Genomic DNA, 19,620 nt, shown 5'->3' on the forward strand with positions numbered 1-19,620 from the left:
AATTGTTTAGACAGATTTGCACCACAGGAAAAATTCTCATGTTGTATGCTAGTGACACAAAGTCCAGCATACTTTCATTGACAGCCAGGTTGAGCGATTTGCCATAGGGTATCAATTTGCTCCTGCAAGAGGTCAATCCTCTGATTGAACACCATCAAGCTTCCTTTTAGTTGAGCATTAATTCCTTTATGTACAACTAAGACATGAGCTACATTGGCTAAATGATTATTCAGGGTTTGAGCAGTCTGCCCAGTATGACTCATGGCTAATGCCCTGGTGGTAGCTCCAACAGCCGTCAATGAGATGGTAGTAACAATGGTGGCTGTAGTTCCAAGATCCCTTTTCTGTCTGAAGAGAGTCATAGCGTGAGGGGCATCAATGGGCATAGGCACCCAGTGAGGCATGCGAGTAACCAGGGCATACCTAACTTTACTAGCATTCCAGCATTGGGCAAAAAAGCAAGTATCATTACCACAATTACTTGGCTCTATCTGGCTAATAATGAATAAAAATGGGGGATATAGACAAACAGGTGTGGGCTTATAGGAAATATTATGAGAAGCTTTAACCCCTCGTTGGAACATCCTGCGTCAGTTCTAGAACTAGCAGTGGTGGTGTCCGAGGTCTGAGTAGGTTCAGGAGACCATTGCCCCCAGGGGCGAGACGTGCTCCATGCCAATTGACTAACTCCATGTTTTCCTCCAATTTTGAAAGTCATTTAAGGTTCTTAAATTACTTTTTTCCCTTTTTTCTTAATTTTTTCATCAATTACACTTTATTCATTCTGCATCCCCCCATAAGTCCCTCCCTCCTCCCATCCCAATCCCACCCTCCCTCCTCCCTCTGCTTGCATGCCACTCCCCAAGTCCACTAATAGGGGAGGTTCTCCTCTCCTTTCTGATCTTAGTCTGTCAGTTCACATCAAAAGTGGCTGTATTGTCCTCTACTGTGGCCTGGTAAGGCTGCTCCCCCCCCCCAGAGGGAGGTGATCAAAGAGCAGGCCAATCAGATTATGTCAGAGGCAGTCCCTCTTCACATTACTGTGTAACCCAATTGGACTCTGAACTGCCCTGGGCTACATCTGTGCAGGGGTTCTAGGTTATCTCCATGAATAGTCCTTGGTTGGAGTATGAGTCTCTGGGAAGTTCCCTATGTTCAAATTTTCTTGTTCTGTTGCTCTCCTTGTGGAGACCCTGTCCTCTCCAGCTCTTACTATTTCCCAGTTCTTACCTAAAATTCCGTTCACTCTGCCCAACAGTTGCCCATCAGGCTCAGCCTATCTGCTTTGATAGTCTGAAGGGCAGAGGCTTTCAGAGGCCCTCTGTGGTAGGTTCCTAGGTTGTTTCCTGTTTTCTTCTTCTTCTGATGTCCATCCTCTTTGCCTTTCTGGATGGGGTTTGGACGTTTTAGTTAGGGTCCTCTCTCTTGCTTAGTTTCTTTAGATGCGCAGGTTTTAGTGGGTTTGTCCTATGTTGTATGTCTATATGAGTGAGTATATACCATGTGTGTCTTTTTGCTTCTGAAACAACTCACTCAGGATGATCCTTTCCAGATCCCACCATTTACCTGCAAATTTCATGATTTCCTTATTTTTCATTGCTGAGTAATATTCCATTGTGTAGATGTACCACAATTTCTGCATCCATTCTTCAGTTGAGGGGCATCTGGGTTGTTTCCAGCTTCTGGCTATTACAAATAAAGCTGCTACAAACATGGTTGAGCAAATGTCCTTTTTGTGTACTTGAGCCTCTTTTGGATATATGCCCAGTAGTGGTATGGCTGGATCTTGAGGAAGCGCTATTCCTAGTTGTCTGAGAAAGCGCCAGATTGATTTCCAGAGTGGTTGTACAAGTTTACATTCCCACCAGCAGTGGAGAAGGGTTCCCCTTTCTCCACAACCTCTCCAGCATGTGTTGTCACTTGAGTTTTTCATCTTAGCCATTCTGATGGGTGTAAGGTGAAATCTCAGGGTCGTTTTGATTTGCATGTCCCTGATGACTAAGGACGTTGAGCATTTTTTTAAATTTTTTTATTTAACTTTTATTAATTACACTTTCTTCCTTTTGTATCCCCCCATAAGCTCCTCCCTCCTCCCCTCCTGGTCCCACCCTCCCCCCCTTTCTGCATGCATGCCTCTCCCCAAGTCCACTGATAGGGGAGGTCCTCCTCTCCTTCTTTCTGATCTTTTTTTTTTGTTGTTGTTGTTCTCAATGCAGTTTATTCAGGAACCTTGAACAATCTTCTGACCCTGGGGAAAGCCAGCCCACAGCTTAAAATAGCCTCTGGGTAGCCAACCCCAGCGTGCCTCGTGGGCAATGCAGATAGATCCACATACACGGAAGCAATTCTGTAAGTGTTTCTCTGCAATTCAGTTTTCATCAATTGAGAATTCTCTGTTTAGCTCTTTACGCCATTTTTAAGTTGGGTTACTTGATTTGTTGCTTTTTAACTTCTTGAGTTCTTTATATATTTTGGATATCAGCCCTCTATTAAATATAGGAGTAGTGAAGGCTGTTTCCCAGTCTGCAGGCTGTCATTTTGTTTTGATGACATGTCCTTTGCTTTACAGAAGCTTTTCAGTTTCATGAGGTCCCATTTATTGATTGTTGGTCTTAGAGTCTGTGCTGTTGGTGTGGTGTTCAGGAAGTTGTCTCCTGTGCCAATGAATCCTAGGCTGTTCCCCACTTTTTCTTCTAACCAGTTTAGAGTATCTGGTTTTATATGTTGAGGGCTTTGATCCACTTGGACTTTGGTTTTGTGCAGGGTGATAAGTATGGAACTATTTGCATTTTTTCTACATGTAGACATCCAGTTAGACCAGCACCATTTGTTGAAGATATCTTTTTTCCATTGTGTGGTTTTGGCTTCTTTTTAAAAAATAAGTATCCGTAGTGCTATAGGTTTATTTCAGGGTCTTCTATTGGATTCTGTTGATCTACCATTCTGTTTCTATGCCAGTACCATGCAGTTTTTGTTAATATTGCTTTGTAGTACAGCTTGAGATCAGGGTTAGAGATACCTCCAGACAATCTGTTGTTGTGCAGGATTGTTTTGGCAATTCTGCATTTTTTGTTTTTCTATATGAAGTTGAGAATTTTTCTTTCAAGTTCTGTAAAGAATTGTGTTGGTATTTTGATGGTAATTGCTTTGAATCTGTAGATTGCTTTTGGCAGGATGGTCATTTTCACTATATTAGTCCTACCGATCCATGAGCACAGGAGATCTTTCCATCTTCTTATATCTTTTTCAGTTTCTTTCTTCAGAGACTTAAAGATTTTTTTCAAACAGGTCTTTCACTTGCTTGGTTAGAGTCACCCCAAAGTACTTTATGTTATTATTGGCAATTGTGAAGGGTGTTGTTTCCCTAATTTCTTTCTCAGCCCTTTTGTCTTTGGTATAGAGGAGGGTTTCTGATTTTTTAAGTTAATTTTGAATCCAGCCACTTTGCTGAAGGTGTTTATCAGCTGAAGGAGTTCTCTGATTGAATTTTTGAGGTCACTCATGTATACTATCATATCATTTGCAAATAGTGAGACTTTGACTTCTTCTTTTCCAATTTGTATCCCCTTGATCTCCTCTAGTTGTCTTATTGCTCTAGCTAGGACTTCAGGTACTATGTTGAAGAGATACAGAGAGAGTGAGCCTTGCATTGTGATTTCAATGGGATTGATTTAAGTTTCTCTCCATTGAGTTTGAAGTTGCCTATAGGTTTGCTGTATATTGTCTTTACTATGTTTAGGTATGTGCCTTGTGTCCCTGATCTCTCCAAAACTTTAAACATGAAAGGGTGTTGGATTTTGTCAAATGATTATTTTGGCATCTAAGGAGATGGTCACGTGTTTTTTTTCCCCCTTCAATTTGTTTATATGGTGGATTACATTGATGGATTTCCATATACTGAACCACCCCTGCATGTCTGGGATGAAGCTGCTTTGTCATGGTGGATGATATCTTTTATGTGTTCTTGGAATCAGTTTGCAAGTATTTTATTGAGTATTTTTGCATCAATGTTCATAAGAAAGATAGTTCTGAATTTCTCTTTTTTTTGTTGGGTCTTTATGAGATTTAGGTTGTCAGATAGGATACAAGGGATTATTTCAATCTTCTTGTATCTGTTGAGGCTTGCTTTGTGACCAACTATATGGTGTATTTTGGAGATGGTTCCATGAGGTGTTGAAAAGAAGGTACACTGTTTTGAATTTGGGTGAAAAGTTCTGTAGACATCTATTAGGTCCATTTTATTAAGGACCTCTATAAGTGTAATTATTTCCCTATTTAGCTTCTGTCTATATGACCTGTCCCTTGGTGAGAGTGGAGTGTTGAAGTCTCCCACTATTAAGGTGTTTCTTGATGTGTGATTTAAGATTTAATAATGTTTCATTTACAAATGTAGGTGCTCTTGTATTTGTATTTATAGATGTTCAGAACTGTGATGTCCCCCTGGTGGATTTTTCCTTTGATGAAAATGAAGTGTCCATCCTCATCTTTTTTGATTTATTTTGGTTGAAAGTCTATTTTAATTAGATATTAGGATTGCTACCACATCTTGTTTTCTGTGTCCATTTGCTTGAAAAACATTTTTCCAGCCCTTTACTCTGAAGTAGTATTTATCTTTTTTGCAGAGGTGTGTTTCTTGGATGCAGCAGAATGTTGGATTCTGTTTCTGCAACAATTCTGTTAGTCTGTGTCTTTTTATTGGAGAGTTGAGTCCATTTATGTTGATAGATAATAATGACCATTGAATGTTACTTTCTTTAACTGTGGAGTTGGTGGTGTTACTGTGTTTCATTGCTTGCTTTCTTTTAATTTTTTTGTTTTGAAGTTATCTATATCCTATGTTTTATTGGATGTAGTTGTTTTCGTTGGATTGGTGTTTTCCTTCTGTAAGGGCTGGGTTGCTGTGTAGATATTGTTTAAGTTTAGTTTTGTCATAGAATATTTTGTTTTCTCCATCTATGTTGATTGAAAGTTTTGCTGAGTATAGTAGTCTGGGTTGGCATCTGTGGTACCTTAAGGTCTGCATGACATCTAGCCAGGCCCTTCTGGCTCTCATAGTTTCTGTTGAGAAGTCTGGTGTGATTCTGACAGGTCTACCTTTATATGTTACTTGGCCTTTTTCCCTTGCTGCTTTTAATATCTTTTCTTTGTTTTAGTGTTTCTTTGATTTAGTGTTTTGACTATGATGTGACGTGAGGAGTTTCTCTTCTGGTCTAGTCTATTTGGTGTTCTGTAGGCCTCTTGTACATTTATGGACATCTCTTTCTTTAAGTTGGGAAATTTTCTTTTATGATTTTCTTGAAAATATTTTCTGGAACTTGGAGCTTGGAATCTTCTTTTTCATCTATTCCTATTATTCTTAGATTTTTGTCTTTTCATAGCATACTTGATTTCTTGGATGTTTTGTGTTTGGAACTTTTCTGATTTTACTTTTTCTTTGAGAGAAGTATTAGTTTCTGGGAGTATATCTTCAGCACCTGAGATTCTCTCTTTCATTTTTTATATTCCATTGGTGATTCTTACCTTTGTGTGTCCTGATCTTTTCCCTAAGTTCTCCAGCTCCAGGGTTTTCTCAGTTTGTGTTTTCTTTATTGATTCTCATTCTGTTTTTATGCCTTGCACCATTTCCTTTATCTGTTTGAATGTGGGTTCCTGCCTTTTCATGATGGCCTCTATATTTTTGTTCATTTCCTCTCTATATGCCACTAATTGTGCCGCTACTTGTGCCTCTATTTGTTTGGCTGTATTTGCCTGTATTGATGATCCTTAGATTGCATTAAGATTATAAATGACTATAAAACTTTTGGCAATATTTTCTACAAATCTTTATATACATTAATATTTAGATTTATTTTGAATAAATTACTAGGTAGGGTAGGGAACTGCTGGTTATATGGAAAGTTTATGTTTAACTTAACAAGAAGTGGTAACTATTATACAATTCATTGTACCATGTTATGTTCTGACCTAAAATATCTAATAGCTCTGCCTGTTCCACACATTCATTAAAACTTACAATTGACTGTTAGGTCTTTTTATTTTTAGTTTTTTTCTGGTTTGAGTGATTAAATTTAGGGCCTTGCAGATTGTAGGAACCATTATAATGGTGAGCTACATTCCCAGCCCTCTTTTTACATTTTGTTTTAAAGCAACATCTCTTTAAATTGCCCAGGTAGACCCCAAACTTAGTCTGTATTCTAAACAGTCTGTGAACTGGTGATTCTCCTGCTTCTCAAAATCTATAGTAACCTCCCTAGCACCACCTGGGATGGATTAGGTTTTTGTTTTTTTGCTGTTCTGGAGAGGATGATGTGGTATGTCATAATGCCTACTGATGTTACACAACTTCTCAGACGTTAATTTGTCATTTGAATGTCTTCTTTGTGAGGTAGGCAGTAATCCCATTCCTGAAGCTTTATCTCCCAAAACCTAGCCACCTCCAAAGCTCCTATTTGTAAAGCCCATCACATTTAGAATCAAGTCTTGATTATATGAATGGAGAAATGGATACAAATATTCAGATTATAAAAATCTAGATTTCTAGGATGTGTATCTTTTTACTAATTTTACAGCAAGTCTTGTCTTCAGATTGAGTAAGTTCTTCAACTTTAAATCTTTTTTTTTCTGAATTGCCAGATCCTTTGCGTCTCTGATGTCATTTACTGTTGGTGAAAACAGTAGCTAGGAATTGGTCAAGTAGGACAGGGACCCCAAAGGAGCTTTTTATGACTGTCCTTGCTGGAAGCAAAAAAAAAAAAAAAAAAAAAAAAAAGACCAAAGTGAGCTTTGGTTTCTGGTTACTTGTTATCTCTTACCCTTGCCTGTTAAGCTATATATGAAGAACAGACTGAAATTAAGAGCAGAAACTTGGACACCTCGTGTTTGAGCCAACTGGACTGAATTGCTCAGACCTTTCCCCATGTTTCATAACAGTTTCTGCCATATTCTTTAAAAAGCTCTCAAATTAGCGTCTTGATGGTGCCCTATTTCCTGGGACCTGCTTCTGCCACACAGGATCTCTGCTCTCTTTTTCTCTTACACTCCCACACATGAATCTATAGTATACTTCTCTCTAAACCTCAGTATCTGTTGTCCATGAATTTCATTCTCCAAACTCATGAGAAAAGTGCCCAAAGGTTGCTGACGCAGTGTAAGTTTTATCTAACTGTGAGCATCTGGCAGTTTAACTCCTCAGTTGAAAAGTCACCCAAGAGACCAGTGGGGCTCTGTCACTTTCAAACACACCTCCAAATATTCCCACATGGCAATTAATTTATATGTGCAATGCACTTTAATTCTGATTATTATTATGTTATAAATAATATTCTGAAGAATTGACATTTTACTGCAGAGTCTTCCAAGCTAGTGGATTTAAACTTCTTCTGGTGTCCTTTTTTTTTTTTTTTTTTCTTCTGGTGTCCTTAAACTTCTTTCATACATGTTGCACCTATTTGGGATGATTTATACTTAGTAATGTTCTGTTTTGTAAATGAAATTTCTCTTCTAGTTCCATTTGTTCGCTGCTTATGATAAGGTGGTTTGATTAGAATTCTAGTTGATGCTACCTAATGAATCTATTTAAGAATTAGTGCCTATATCTATTCTTTCTCTGTCTGTAAAATGTAAATAATGTTTATTGCAGTTACAGATAATGCCTCCAATGAAGTGTAACAGGCCTGTAATCCAAATCCTTGGCAGTCTGAGGCAGGATGGTTGCAAATGCAAGACCAGTATGGGCTCTATAGCGAGTTTTAACTTGGACTTGGAAATTCACGAAAACCTTCCTTAAAGACATTTTATAAGCCTGTTATCTGTTGTTCATAGGTAGTGCTCTTACTTAGAATGTGAGGGGTTAGGTTCAGCATGTAACACCACACTCAAGAAATAATAAACTGAGTGGGACAATGTACTTAAAAGAAACTTTTACATTATGGAATCATTACTGATCTCAAAAACTATCTTCTTAAGGAAAAAAATAAAGAATTAAGCCAAGATAAAGAGAAAAGGTGAAAGTTTAAAAACTATTATTTGCCCTAGACTGGAATCCATGCACTGTTCTCCCCGGTCTCCTTTTTACTCCTATCTATAGCCTGGGGTATCTGTTGAAATCAGTATTAGTATAACAGCTGGTTGCTGTCTCCATGACAAATGGAAAAGAAATGTTATAATGAAAGGAAACAAAACACTTTGTCTATGCAAATTGCCATGTCAAGAAAGAAAACCAAAGGCAGCTTATTGGAGGGGCTGATTTGTACCTTTCTGTGAAATTTTCAGATACTGGATTTTTTTTTTTTCACCTTCTGGGCAACATGGACATTTTAGAAGCTATACTACTATAAAATATGATTTTTTTTAAAAAAAGCATACTATTTAGAAGTCATGTTTTTCTTTGTCTTATTTTGGGCAAGACTAGCTTTTAAGCGTAAATACCTACAAGTGTGTTAAATCAACTGATCCAATCATGAGCAATTATTCAGATGATTGTTTTGGTACAACTTTACTCATGCCAAGAGCTGTCACTGTGTAGATGCAGATGAATTATTTTCTGAGAGTAAGAAGTGGAGAAAAGCAAAGGACATCTCCTGGTTTTTGTTTTTAACCTTGAGGGAATAGGACAAATCTGGTTTAGGCATCTCTCTAAGGAAAAAAATATCTTGACATATACACAGAGCTCTTGGAGAAAGCTAAATATCCACTGGCAAGAAAGGGTGAGGTTCTGAATATATCTAAATAATTTGCCTAGCATCAAAATGCCTAGTCATGGCAGTCAACTAACCGGGATATAAATCATACTGCTTGCCGTGTGCAGCATACAGACATGGAGAAAGACCCCAGCATACCCAGCAACTTGAGCACAACGTGATTTCGTGAAGTGTATGTAGATAAATTTAAACAATTCTACTAGGAACTGCGCTTTATCCAGTTCTGAGCTCAAAGCTAAGTGGCCAGTGCTACAAATATAATCAAAACTGAACATTCCTCTGAGATTTGGGCAGACAGGCAATTGATCAACTTGTATGTGTGAAAGAAATACACACGATTCTCAAAGTCAGAGTTGGCTGCTGTGAATTCTGGGACATATTCTAATTGCTAATGCTCCCTTGGAGGTAGAAGGTACAGGCCTTCTTGAGTGGGGGGATGATTATAAAGACTCTGACTTCCTTAGGGAAAAATTGTCCCTCCCAAATTGTTTCTTGTTCTTCAAGTGTTATATTTCACTAAAATAGTCCTAACACAGAGACTAGGATTACTTTGCTATCAGATTCCCTTTAAATAACACACACACACACACACACGCACACACACACACACACACACACACACACCACTTTGAATATATTCAATCCCCAATTATAATATCCTGAGTCCTCTCACTCTCTCCTTACCTCTATCTCTAAACCTTCCTTCTATTTCCAAGTATTATCTCTATTGCTTTCTATTTTACTTATTACTACTGCTACTACTACTACTACACACACACACACACACACACACACACACACACACACTTATAAATCTACATATGCAACTTGCTGAGTCCATTTAGTGTTGCTAATATGTGTATGGTCCAGGGCTGATTATTTGGTAAAGTCTAACTTGTCAGGGACTTCATCCTAGGGAAGATAGATTATCCCTTTCTCAGTAGTCATTTATTGCCTGTAGCTCTTCATCTAGGGGTGGGGCCTTGTGGGACTTTTACAGCTGACCTAGGCATTTCAATTGTTGTTATTATTGTTCAGGTCTTGTTTAAACAAACACACTTTTGAGACTACATAGTTGCAGCTGTCCTGTCCAATATAGGTGATAAAATTTCCAGGAGACTTGTGGCCCTCTGGATTTTACAATCTTTTTGACCCATCTTCCATGATATCCCCTGAGACTAAGGTGTGGGAGTTCTGTCGTAGATGTATCAGTTGAGGCTGGGATCTTATGATCTGTTGTTCCCTGCATTTTGACAGTGATGACTTTTTTTTTTCAAGGTCTCTGCTGCAAAATGAAGCTTCTTTGACGAGAGGTGTGAGCTACTCTTACCTTTGAGTATAAGATTAAATGTTTACAATACAGATAAAAATTTCACTGATTTAGGAAAGTGGCAGTAGTGCACTCCTCAAGTTATATGGCCTCACCAGCTACAGGTAGTGGCCTAGGTTTATTGTATATCAGACATGAATTCCTTCCTATTGAGCAGATGTTAATTCCAATAAGACAGCTATTGGTCACCCTCTGGATATAAGTGTAACTATTGATCTCCAGTGATATCTTGTCATACTGGTCATAGTTGTGGTTAGTAGGCAGGACAATTAGGTAGGCGTCTTGATTGCTTTTCTCCCTCTGATATTTACAACGCATCTTCTGGTGCCATAGCAGTTAGCCCTCAGGAAGGAGGGTTCCAGATCAGTTCCAGCACAATTGTTCTAAGTCATGTGTTAAGACATGTATAGTGTCCTCAGGCCTCCAATCCAATCAAAACCAATTCAGAAGCTGTTTGCTACTCAATAATAATCATGCCACTCTTGTTATGGCAGTTAAGCTACTACCAGTTATCACAACTTATCTGTCAGGTCAGTATTGAAGTGTGTAGGGTGCTATAAAAGTTAGCCAACACAAAGGAAGTTTTTAGGTCAGTTTGGACATTTTTTTTTTTTATTTCCTAGCACACCTTTATTTAGGATATTTTCTTAACGTTTAACTTTGAGTCCTTTGTATATTCTACACAATAATTTTTGGTTGAATAATAACTGGCAAAACTTGGATGATATGCTGGCACAACAGTGGCACAAAAGTTGTGGGAATACTGTGAATGATGCTCTGTTAAATTTGCAGACAGGAGCCTGACAGAGTTGTCCCCTGAGAGGCGTGACCCAGCAGCACCTCAACACCTCAAACCAGTTACCGAGTCTTACAGCCAAATATTGGATGATGCATTGGGTCCTGTGGAAAAATGGAAGGAAAGAGAAAAGGACCTGGAGGTGACAGGAGCTCCACAAGACCAACAGAGTCAACTAACCAGGGCCCAGAGGGGCTCGCTAAAAATGGAGCATCAACCAAGGACCATGTATAAAATGGACCTAGGCCCCCTACAAAGATGTAGCAGATGGGCAGCTTAGGCTTCATGTGGGCCCTCTAGTAAGGGAAGTGGGGACTGCATTGGAGATGGAGTCACTTGCTAGCTTTTTGATCACTTTCCCTGGTGGGACTACCTTGCCAGGACACAGGGGAAGAAGGCAAGCTTAGTTCTGATGCAACTTAATAAGCTGGGCTGGAAGAGAAAGGGAGCTCCCCTTTTCTGAGGAAAAGAGGAGGGAGGATGGGGAGGGGAATGAGAATAGGGCTACAACAAGGATGTAGAATTAAAAAAAAAGTCGTGGGGATAACCAACTATATTTGGTTGGATTTAAGGCTCACTCCATGAAATGAAAGCTAAACCTTACACTGCTTGGATGACCAAGAACCTGAGACTAGATAGAACATGGATCTAGGGGAAAACAAATACTACTGTCTTGCTAGAGGAGGTAACAATAAAATGGTACTTATTATTCTGCTATACTCATAGATCAGTGTCTTGGTCAGCCATCATCAGAGAACCTTTCTCCTGCTGTGGAAGAGAAGAAATACAAAGATAGTAAGAGATATTGAAAAGCTTAGTTCCAAATGGGATGTTTCTATCAAATCCCTCCCTTCAGGGTTCAGGGAACTCTGTGGAAGAGGATGTGGAAAAAGTGTAAGAGTCAGTGGGTATGGAAGACATCATGAAAACAAGGCCTTCCAGATACAAAAAGGACTGATGCCCATATGAATTTAGACAATTTAGATTATGGCAGCATTCCCAGGGCCGAACAGGTCTAAGCCAAATGGGATCCCAACAATGAAAGAGAAAGTAAGCACAAGCCCACATCCCTAACCCAGAAACTATCTCCAATTGACAACCACCCACAAAAGAAAAATGAGTTTTTGCCAACAGAGTTTCACTGGGTATAAGAATCACGCTTAAGAGTAGCAGTACCACATGCTCAGCAGTAGATGGCCAACACAAATGAACTCAATGTTATTTTGGAGGGATTTTTGTCTCATGATATTTTGTGATATAATGCTTCGTCATCACTAATTTTTTTAACTTTATTGGTCTTTTCTTACATGTTATAATTTCCAATTCAGTATTTTTATGCTATTTCTTTACAGTGTTTTTGTCAGTTTGTGTGTTTCTGCATCTATATGTGTTTCTTGTGCTTTTTTTGGGGGGGGCTCTTGTTTGTTTTCTATTCTGTTTTTTAGGTATCTTTGTTTTCTAATGAAAAAGAAGAAGAGGGTGTTGATTTGGATGGGAGAGGAGGTGGGAAGGATCTGAAAGGAGTGGGGCAATGAACAGGAAACCATGATCAGAATATATTTTACGAAGAAAATCTATTTTCTTTTTTCCTTTTTATTGAAAATAGACAATATATCCTAATTATAGTTTCTCCTCCTTCTCCTCCTTCCAGTTCTTCTCCATTTCCCCTTCCCTCTGGATCCTCTCACTTTCTGTCCCATATTAGAAAACAAAACAAAAACAGGCTTCCAAGCGATAATAACCAAACACAACAAAATAAAATATTATGAGAGAAAGCAAAATACATCACCTGGAGGCTGGGCAAGGCAATCCATCAGAAAGAAAAGAGGTCCAAGATCAAGCACAGGAATCAGCGACCCACTTATTCACATACTCAGTAGTCCCATAAGCACTACATGCAGAGGACCTGGAGCAGATCCAAGTAGGCCTTGTGCTTGCTGATCCAGTCTCTCTAAGTTCATATGAGCCTTGCTTAGTTGAAAAAAAATCTACTTCAATAAAAATTAAAATTGCAAAAAAAAAAAAAAAAAAAAAAAAACCCTGCCATTTTTTCCATTTTGTGGGTACTGTCTTTTTTTTGGGTTGACAGATTCCTTCATTATACAGAAGCGTTTTAGTTTCACGAGCTCCCATCTATCAGTCTTTGCTCTTTTTTCCCCGAGCTAATAGAATCCTATAAAGAAAGTCCATACCTGTGCATAGAAGTTGAACCACACCCCCTACTTTTTTTTCTCTAGCAGTTTCAGGTCTTATTTTGGGGTCCTTAGTTTATTTGGAGTTGAGTTTTGTGCAGGGTGAGAGGTAAGGATCTAGGTTCGTTTTTTTGCACCTTGAAATCCAGTTTTCCATTTTTGACATCCGTGTCAACAATTAGGTAAGTGTATGTGGGTGGCCTTATATCTGGGCTCTCTAGTCTATGCCATCATTGTTCTATGTGTCAATTTCTGTTTTAGTACCATAGTTCTGTAGTATAATTTGAAATCGGGTATGGCAATGCTTCCTGTAGTACTCCTTGTTCAGAAAAGCTTTGGGTATACTTGGTCACCAAACGGATTGTGCTGTCATAGAAATCTTTAGACTTTTTGCTCTGTTTGTGAAGATTTTGATGGAATTTTTATTGAGATTGCATTGAATCTGTTGGTAGCTGTTGGTAGGAAGATCATTTTTCACTAGATGTACTTTAGATGGATGAGCACTGGAGCTCTTTTCCTGTCTTTCTTCAGTGTCTTTTAAAATTTATTTTTATTTTTAACAATTTATTCAAGTTTGTGTCCTGATTGTAGCCCCCTCCTACATCTCCTCCAGGTCCCACCCTTCCTTCCTTTCCCCTTCTATTCCCTTCCCCTAGTCCACTGAAAAGGGAGACTTCCTCCCCTGCCATCTGACCCTAGTTTATTAAGTCTCATCAGGACTGCCTAGATCCTTTTCCTCTGTGTCTTGGCAAGGCTGCCCTGCCAAGGGGAAGTGATCAAATAGCAAGCAACTGAGTTCATGTCAGAGAAAGTCCCTGCTCTCTTTACTCGGTACCCAATGGAGACTGAGCTGCCCATGGGCTACATATGAGCTAGGGAGAGAGGGTATAGGTCCTCTCCATGTATGTTCCTTGGTTGGTGCATCAGTCTCTGCAGGTCCCCCACCACCACCACAGGCCCAGATTTGTTGGCTATGTTGGCTTTCTTGGTCTACTCTTGGAGCTCTTCTCCCCTCTAGGTCCTTCTATATACCCCCTTCTTCCATAAGGCTTCCTGTGCTCTACCAAAAGTTTGGCTGTGAGTTTCTGTATCTGCTTTGATCCCCTGTTGGGTGGAGCCTTTTAGAGGACATCTACGGTAGGCTTCTATCGTGCTCCCTCTCTTCCACCGCTTCTGGTATCTGTCCTGTTTGCCCTTCTGAATGAGATTTAAGTATCTTCCCTAGGGTCCTCCTTGTTGTTTAGCTTCTTTAGGTCTGTAGATTTTAGCATGGTTACCCTCTATTATATAGCTAATATCATCTTATAAGTGAGTATATACCATGTGTGTTTCTCTGCTGCTGGGTTATCTCACTCAGGATGATCTTTTCTAGTTCTGTACATTTGCCTGCAAATTTCATGATTTCCTTGATTTTAATAGCTGAGTAGGATTCCATTGTGCAAATATGCCATGCTTTACATATCCATTCTTCTTTTGAGGGACATCTAGATTGTTCCCAGATTCTGGCTATTACAAGGAAAGCTGCTATAAACATAGTTGAGCAAATGTCCTCGTTGAGTGGTGGAGCATCTTTTGGGTGTATGCCCAGGAGAGGTGAAGCTGGTACTTGAGGTAGTGCTGTTCCCAAAAGAAAGGGCCAGATTAATTTCCAAAGTGGTTGTATAAGTTTTAACCCCCACCAGCAATGGAGGAGGGTTGCCCTTTCTCCACATCCCTTCCAGCATGTGTTGTCACTTGATTTTTGAACTTAGCCATTTTGATGGGTGCAAGATAGAATCTCAGAGTTGTTTTCACTTGCGTTTCCCTAATGACTATCTTACCAAAAGCAATCTATAGATTCAATGCAGTTACCATCAAAATACCAACACAGTTCTTTACAGACCTTGAGAGAAAAATTCTCAACTTCATATGGAAAAACAAAGAACCCAGAAAAGCTAAAACAATCCTGTACAATAAAAGATCTTCCAGAGGTATCTTCATCTCTGATCTCAAGCTGTACTATACAGCAACAGTAATAAAAACTGCATGGTACTGGCATTGAAACAGACTTGTGGATCAATGTAATTGAATCATAAACCCACACACCTATGGACACCTGATTTTTTACAAAGAAGCCAAAACAATGGAAAAAATATACCATCTTCAACATGGTGATGGTCTAACTGGATGTCTACATGTAGAAAAATTCAAATAGGCCCATATCTATCAACCTGTACAAAAGTAAGGCCCAAGTGGATCAAAGACCTCAACATAAAACCGGAAACACTAAATCTGTTAAGAGAAAAAGTGGGGAACAACCTTGAACTCATTGGCACAGGAGACAATTTCCTGAACAGAACACAAACAGCTCAGGCTCTAAGATCAACAATTGATAAATGGGACTTCATGACACTGAAAATCTTCTGTAAAGCAAAGGACACTGTCAACAGAACAAAACAACAGCCTACACAGTGAGAAAAGATCTTCACCCACCCTACATCTTACAGAGGGCTAATAGCCAGGATATATAAGGATCTCCAGAAATTAAACACCAATAAACCAAATAATCCAATTACAAAATGGGGGACAGACTAAACAGAGAGTTCTCAACAGAGGAGTATCGAATGGCAGAGGGAGAAATATTTAAATGTTCACCATCCTTTCTTCAGTGTCTTACTGTTTCATTGTAGAGGTCTTCTGTTTCCTTGGGTAGGTTTATTTTAAGACTTTTTTTTTTTGAGACAGGGTTTCTTTGTTTACCCTTGGCTATCCTGGACTTTGTAGACCAGGCTGGCCTCAAACTCACAGAGATGCACCTGCCTCTGCCTTTCAGAGTGCTGGGATTGCAGCCCTGTGCCACCAACCCCGGCTCCTGAGACGTTTTTATTGATTTATCATGTGTGTATGATTATTATTAATGGATTTTCCCCTGCTTTTTTCCCCAATTCTTTTTTGTCAGCATGTTTGTCACTGGCATAGAAAAGCTACTGATTTTTATGTGTTGTTTGTATTCTACCATTTTGATGAATGTACTAAGAGTTTTTAAAGAGCCTCTAGGATTTATGATAGGACCTTATCATCTGCAAAAAAGGATGTTTTGACATCTTCTTTTCCTGTTGTATCCATTCTATTTATTTATTTATTTATTTGTTTTTATTGTTCTATGTAAAAATTCAGCCACTGTATTTAATAGAAGAACAAAGAGCGAACACTTGCCTTTTTTAAATCTTAATGGAAATGGCTTGAAATTTTCCCCATTTATCATGATGTTGGTGATAGGTTTTATATATATATATATATATATATATATATATATATATATATATATAGCTTTTTTTTTTTTTCTGAGTCATGGTTCCTCCACCCCCAGTCTCACCCAGACTTCTATCATGGAGGATAGTGGAGTTTGTTTGCTGAGATGAGATGGTGAATCCTTTATGCTAGTGTTCCACTGAGATTATATTTTTAATCTTCATTCACCAGAGAGGTGACTCTATAATTCTCTCTCTTCTCACTCTGTCTCTGTTTCTCTGTCTCTGTCTCTTTGTATGTGTGTGTATGTGTATCTGATTTTTTCATTAGTATAACTGGCTTCATAAAGATTTTTGAATTCTTCACTCCTTTTATACTCTATGGAACAACTGGAATCCTATTGTTAGTTCATCTTTGAAATTTTGTTAGAGTTTTACATTGAATACATCTGACTCTGAGCTTATTGTTGTTGGGGAAATCTTTAATCATTGGTCCAATCTCATTTAATTATACATTTATTCAATTTTTTATCTTGGTTTAATTTTGCTATGTCATATACTTCTAGAAATTAATCTTTTAAAAAAGTTTTTCAATTTAACGGAATACAGGTTTTCAATGGAAGTCTTCATGATTTCATTTATTTCTTCTGTATCACTTGTACTGTCTCCATTTTCATTTCTAATTTTATTAAATTGGGTCTCCTTGCACCTTCTTTGGATTTATTTGGCCAACGGTTTGTCAAGAGTTTTCAAAGGACCAACTCTTTATTTCATTTTTTCTTTGGATTAATTTTATTTCTATTTAATTTCTGCTGTGATTTCTTAAAATTTTTGTTTATTCTTCTCTCATACATTACCTCTCAACAACAGTTTCCCCTCCCTCCACTCCTTCCAGTTTACCACCTTCCCTCTCCCCCAGATCCACCCTTCCCTCTTTCCACCCAAGAAAAGAGCAGGCCCCCCAGGGACATCCACTGAACATAGCACAACAAGATACAATAAGAGCAGGTCATCAAGGCTTGGTGGTGCATTCCAGTAGCAGGAATAAGGTCCCAAGAGCAAGCAAAAGAGGCAGAGATACTCCATTGTCAAGAATCCCCCCCACCCCCTACACCAAGCCAACAAACAGAGCATCTGCAGGGGACCCAGTGCTGACCCATGCAAGCTCTCCCATTGCCACTTCAGTTTCTGTGGGCACCCATGAGCCCTGTTTAGTTGACTTGACAGGCCTTGTTCTTTTGGTGTCCTTGATCCCTCTGGCTCCCACAATTCTTCCCCACTCCTCCACAGGTTTTTCCAGGCTCTGAGGAAAGGGACCCAATGGTGTCCTCCAACCTGGGCTCACTCTCTCTTTCTCTTACTCTCCCCCCATCCCCTGCCTAATGTTTGACTGTGGGATTCAGCATCCATTCCCATAAGCTGCTACAGGCAGCTTCTCTGATGACAAATTGACTAGGCACTGGTCTATGAGTATAGCAAAACATTAGGACTCATTTGATTTCTTTTTTCAGTCATGTTTTGTGCTTCCCTAGGTCTCTGTGCTATCCAGCCTCTGGTTCTTGGTCATGCAGGCAGTATTGGGCATGGACCTCAAATTAGACCAGTCATCGGTTGGCCACTTCCACAGGTTCTGCCCTACCATTGCCCTAGCACATCTTGCGGTCAGAACAGATTGTAAGTGGAAGGATTTGTGGCTGGGTTGGTGTCCCAGTCCCACCACTGGAATCATTCCCTGGTTACAGAAGATAGATGGTTAAGGCTCTGTGCCCACCATTACTAGGAGTCCTCATAGATTCCAGGGAGTTTCTACTGAACTATTAGTGTTCTATTCATGAAGATGTCTCCCATGCCAATGGGTTGTAGGCTAGTCCCCACTTTCTCTTCTATCAGGTTCAGTGCGTCTGGTTATATGTTGAGGTCTTAGATTCATTTGGGCTTGAGTTTTGTGCAGTGTGATAAACAGAGATCTATTTACATTTTTCTACATACAGATACCCAATCAGACCAGCATCATTTGTTGAAGATGCATTTTTCTCCATTGTGTATTTTTGGCTTCTTTATCAAAATTTAGATGTCCTTAGGTGTGTGGATTTATGTCTGGGCCTTTGCTTTGACTCCATTGATCAGCCTATCTGTTTTTAAGCCAATATCATGAAGTTTTTATTACTATAGCTCCTTAGTACAGCTTAAAAACAAGACTGTTGAAACCTCCAGAAGTTCTTTTATTGTTCAAGATTGTTTTTCCATATGAAGTTCAGCATTGTCCTTTCAAAGTCTATGAAAAATTATGTTGGAATTTTAATGGGAATTGCATTGAATCTGTAGATTGCTTTTGGTAAGATGGCCATTTTTACTATGTCTATGCTTCCAATCCATAACATGGGAGATCTTTCCATATTCCATATTCCATTGTCAAGTTTTTTTCTTCAGATCATTGAAGTTTTTGTCATACAAGTCTTTCACTTGCTTGGGTAGAGTTGTCCCAAGGTATTCTTTATTATCTGTGGCTGTTATGAAGGGTGTCATGTTCTTGATTTCTTTCTTAGGCAATCTGTCATCTGTATTTAGGAGGGCTACTTTTTTAATATTAATCTTGCATCCAGACATTTCACTGAAGGTATTCATCAGCTGTAGAAGTTCTCTGGTAGAAATTTTGGGATAGCTTATGTATAATATCATCTCTGCAAAGAGCAATACTTTGACTTCTTCCTTTCCAATTTGTATACTTTTGATCACCTCAGTTGTCCTATTACTCTATCTGGAACTTCAAGTGCTACGTTGAATAGGTAGGGAGAGAGTGGGCAGCCTTATCTTATTCTTGATTTTGCTATGATTTTTATTATTTCTTCCTGCCTAATGTTTTTGGAGATAGTTTGTTCTTCTTTTCCAATGACTTAATGTGTATTATTAATTAATGTGGGACCTGCCCAATTGTTTAATTATAGGTACTGAACACTACAAACTTTTCTCCTGGGACTGTTTTTAATCGAATCCCATAGATTTTTGTATGTGTTTCACTTATATTCAAGTGACCTGTATTCTTTAGTGACCTACTCATTACTCAATAGTAGACTGTTCAGTTTATCGTTAACTTTCACTGAGTGATCCAATATCTTCACCTCATCTTCAGTCCCTGATACTGTTTTCCACATGCTCCAATCTGTTGATGAGACCCCATTGAGCTTTTAATTTGCATATTTAATATCTCATTTGCAACCTATTTCAATTTGGTTTATGTAAAGCAATCTTTTTATTTAACATATATATATATATATTTACTTTTCAATTATGTCTATATGTGTAAATCTGAATGTGTTTCTGTGCATTGTGCACCTGTGGAGGGACCCCAGAGGCCCTAGGGATTATCAGATCC

Source organism: Meriones unguiculatus, chromosome 19 (genome assembly GCF_030254825.1).
Source record: "Meriones unguiculatus strain TT.TT164.6M chromosome 19, Bangor_MerUng_6.1, whole genome shotgun sequence".
NCBI classification, from domain to species: domain Eukaryota; kingdom Metazoa; phylum Chordata; class Mammalia; order Rodentia; family Muridae; genus Meriones; species Meriones unguiculatus.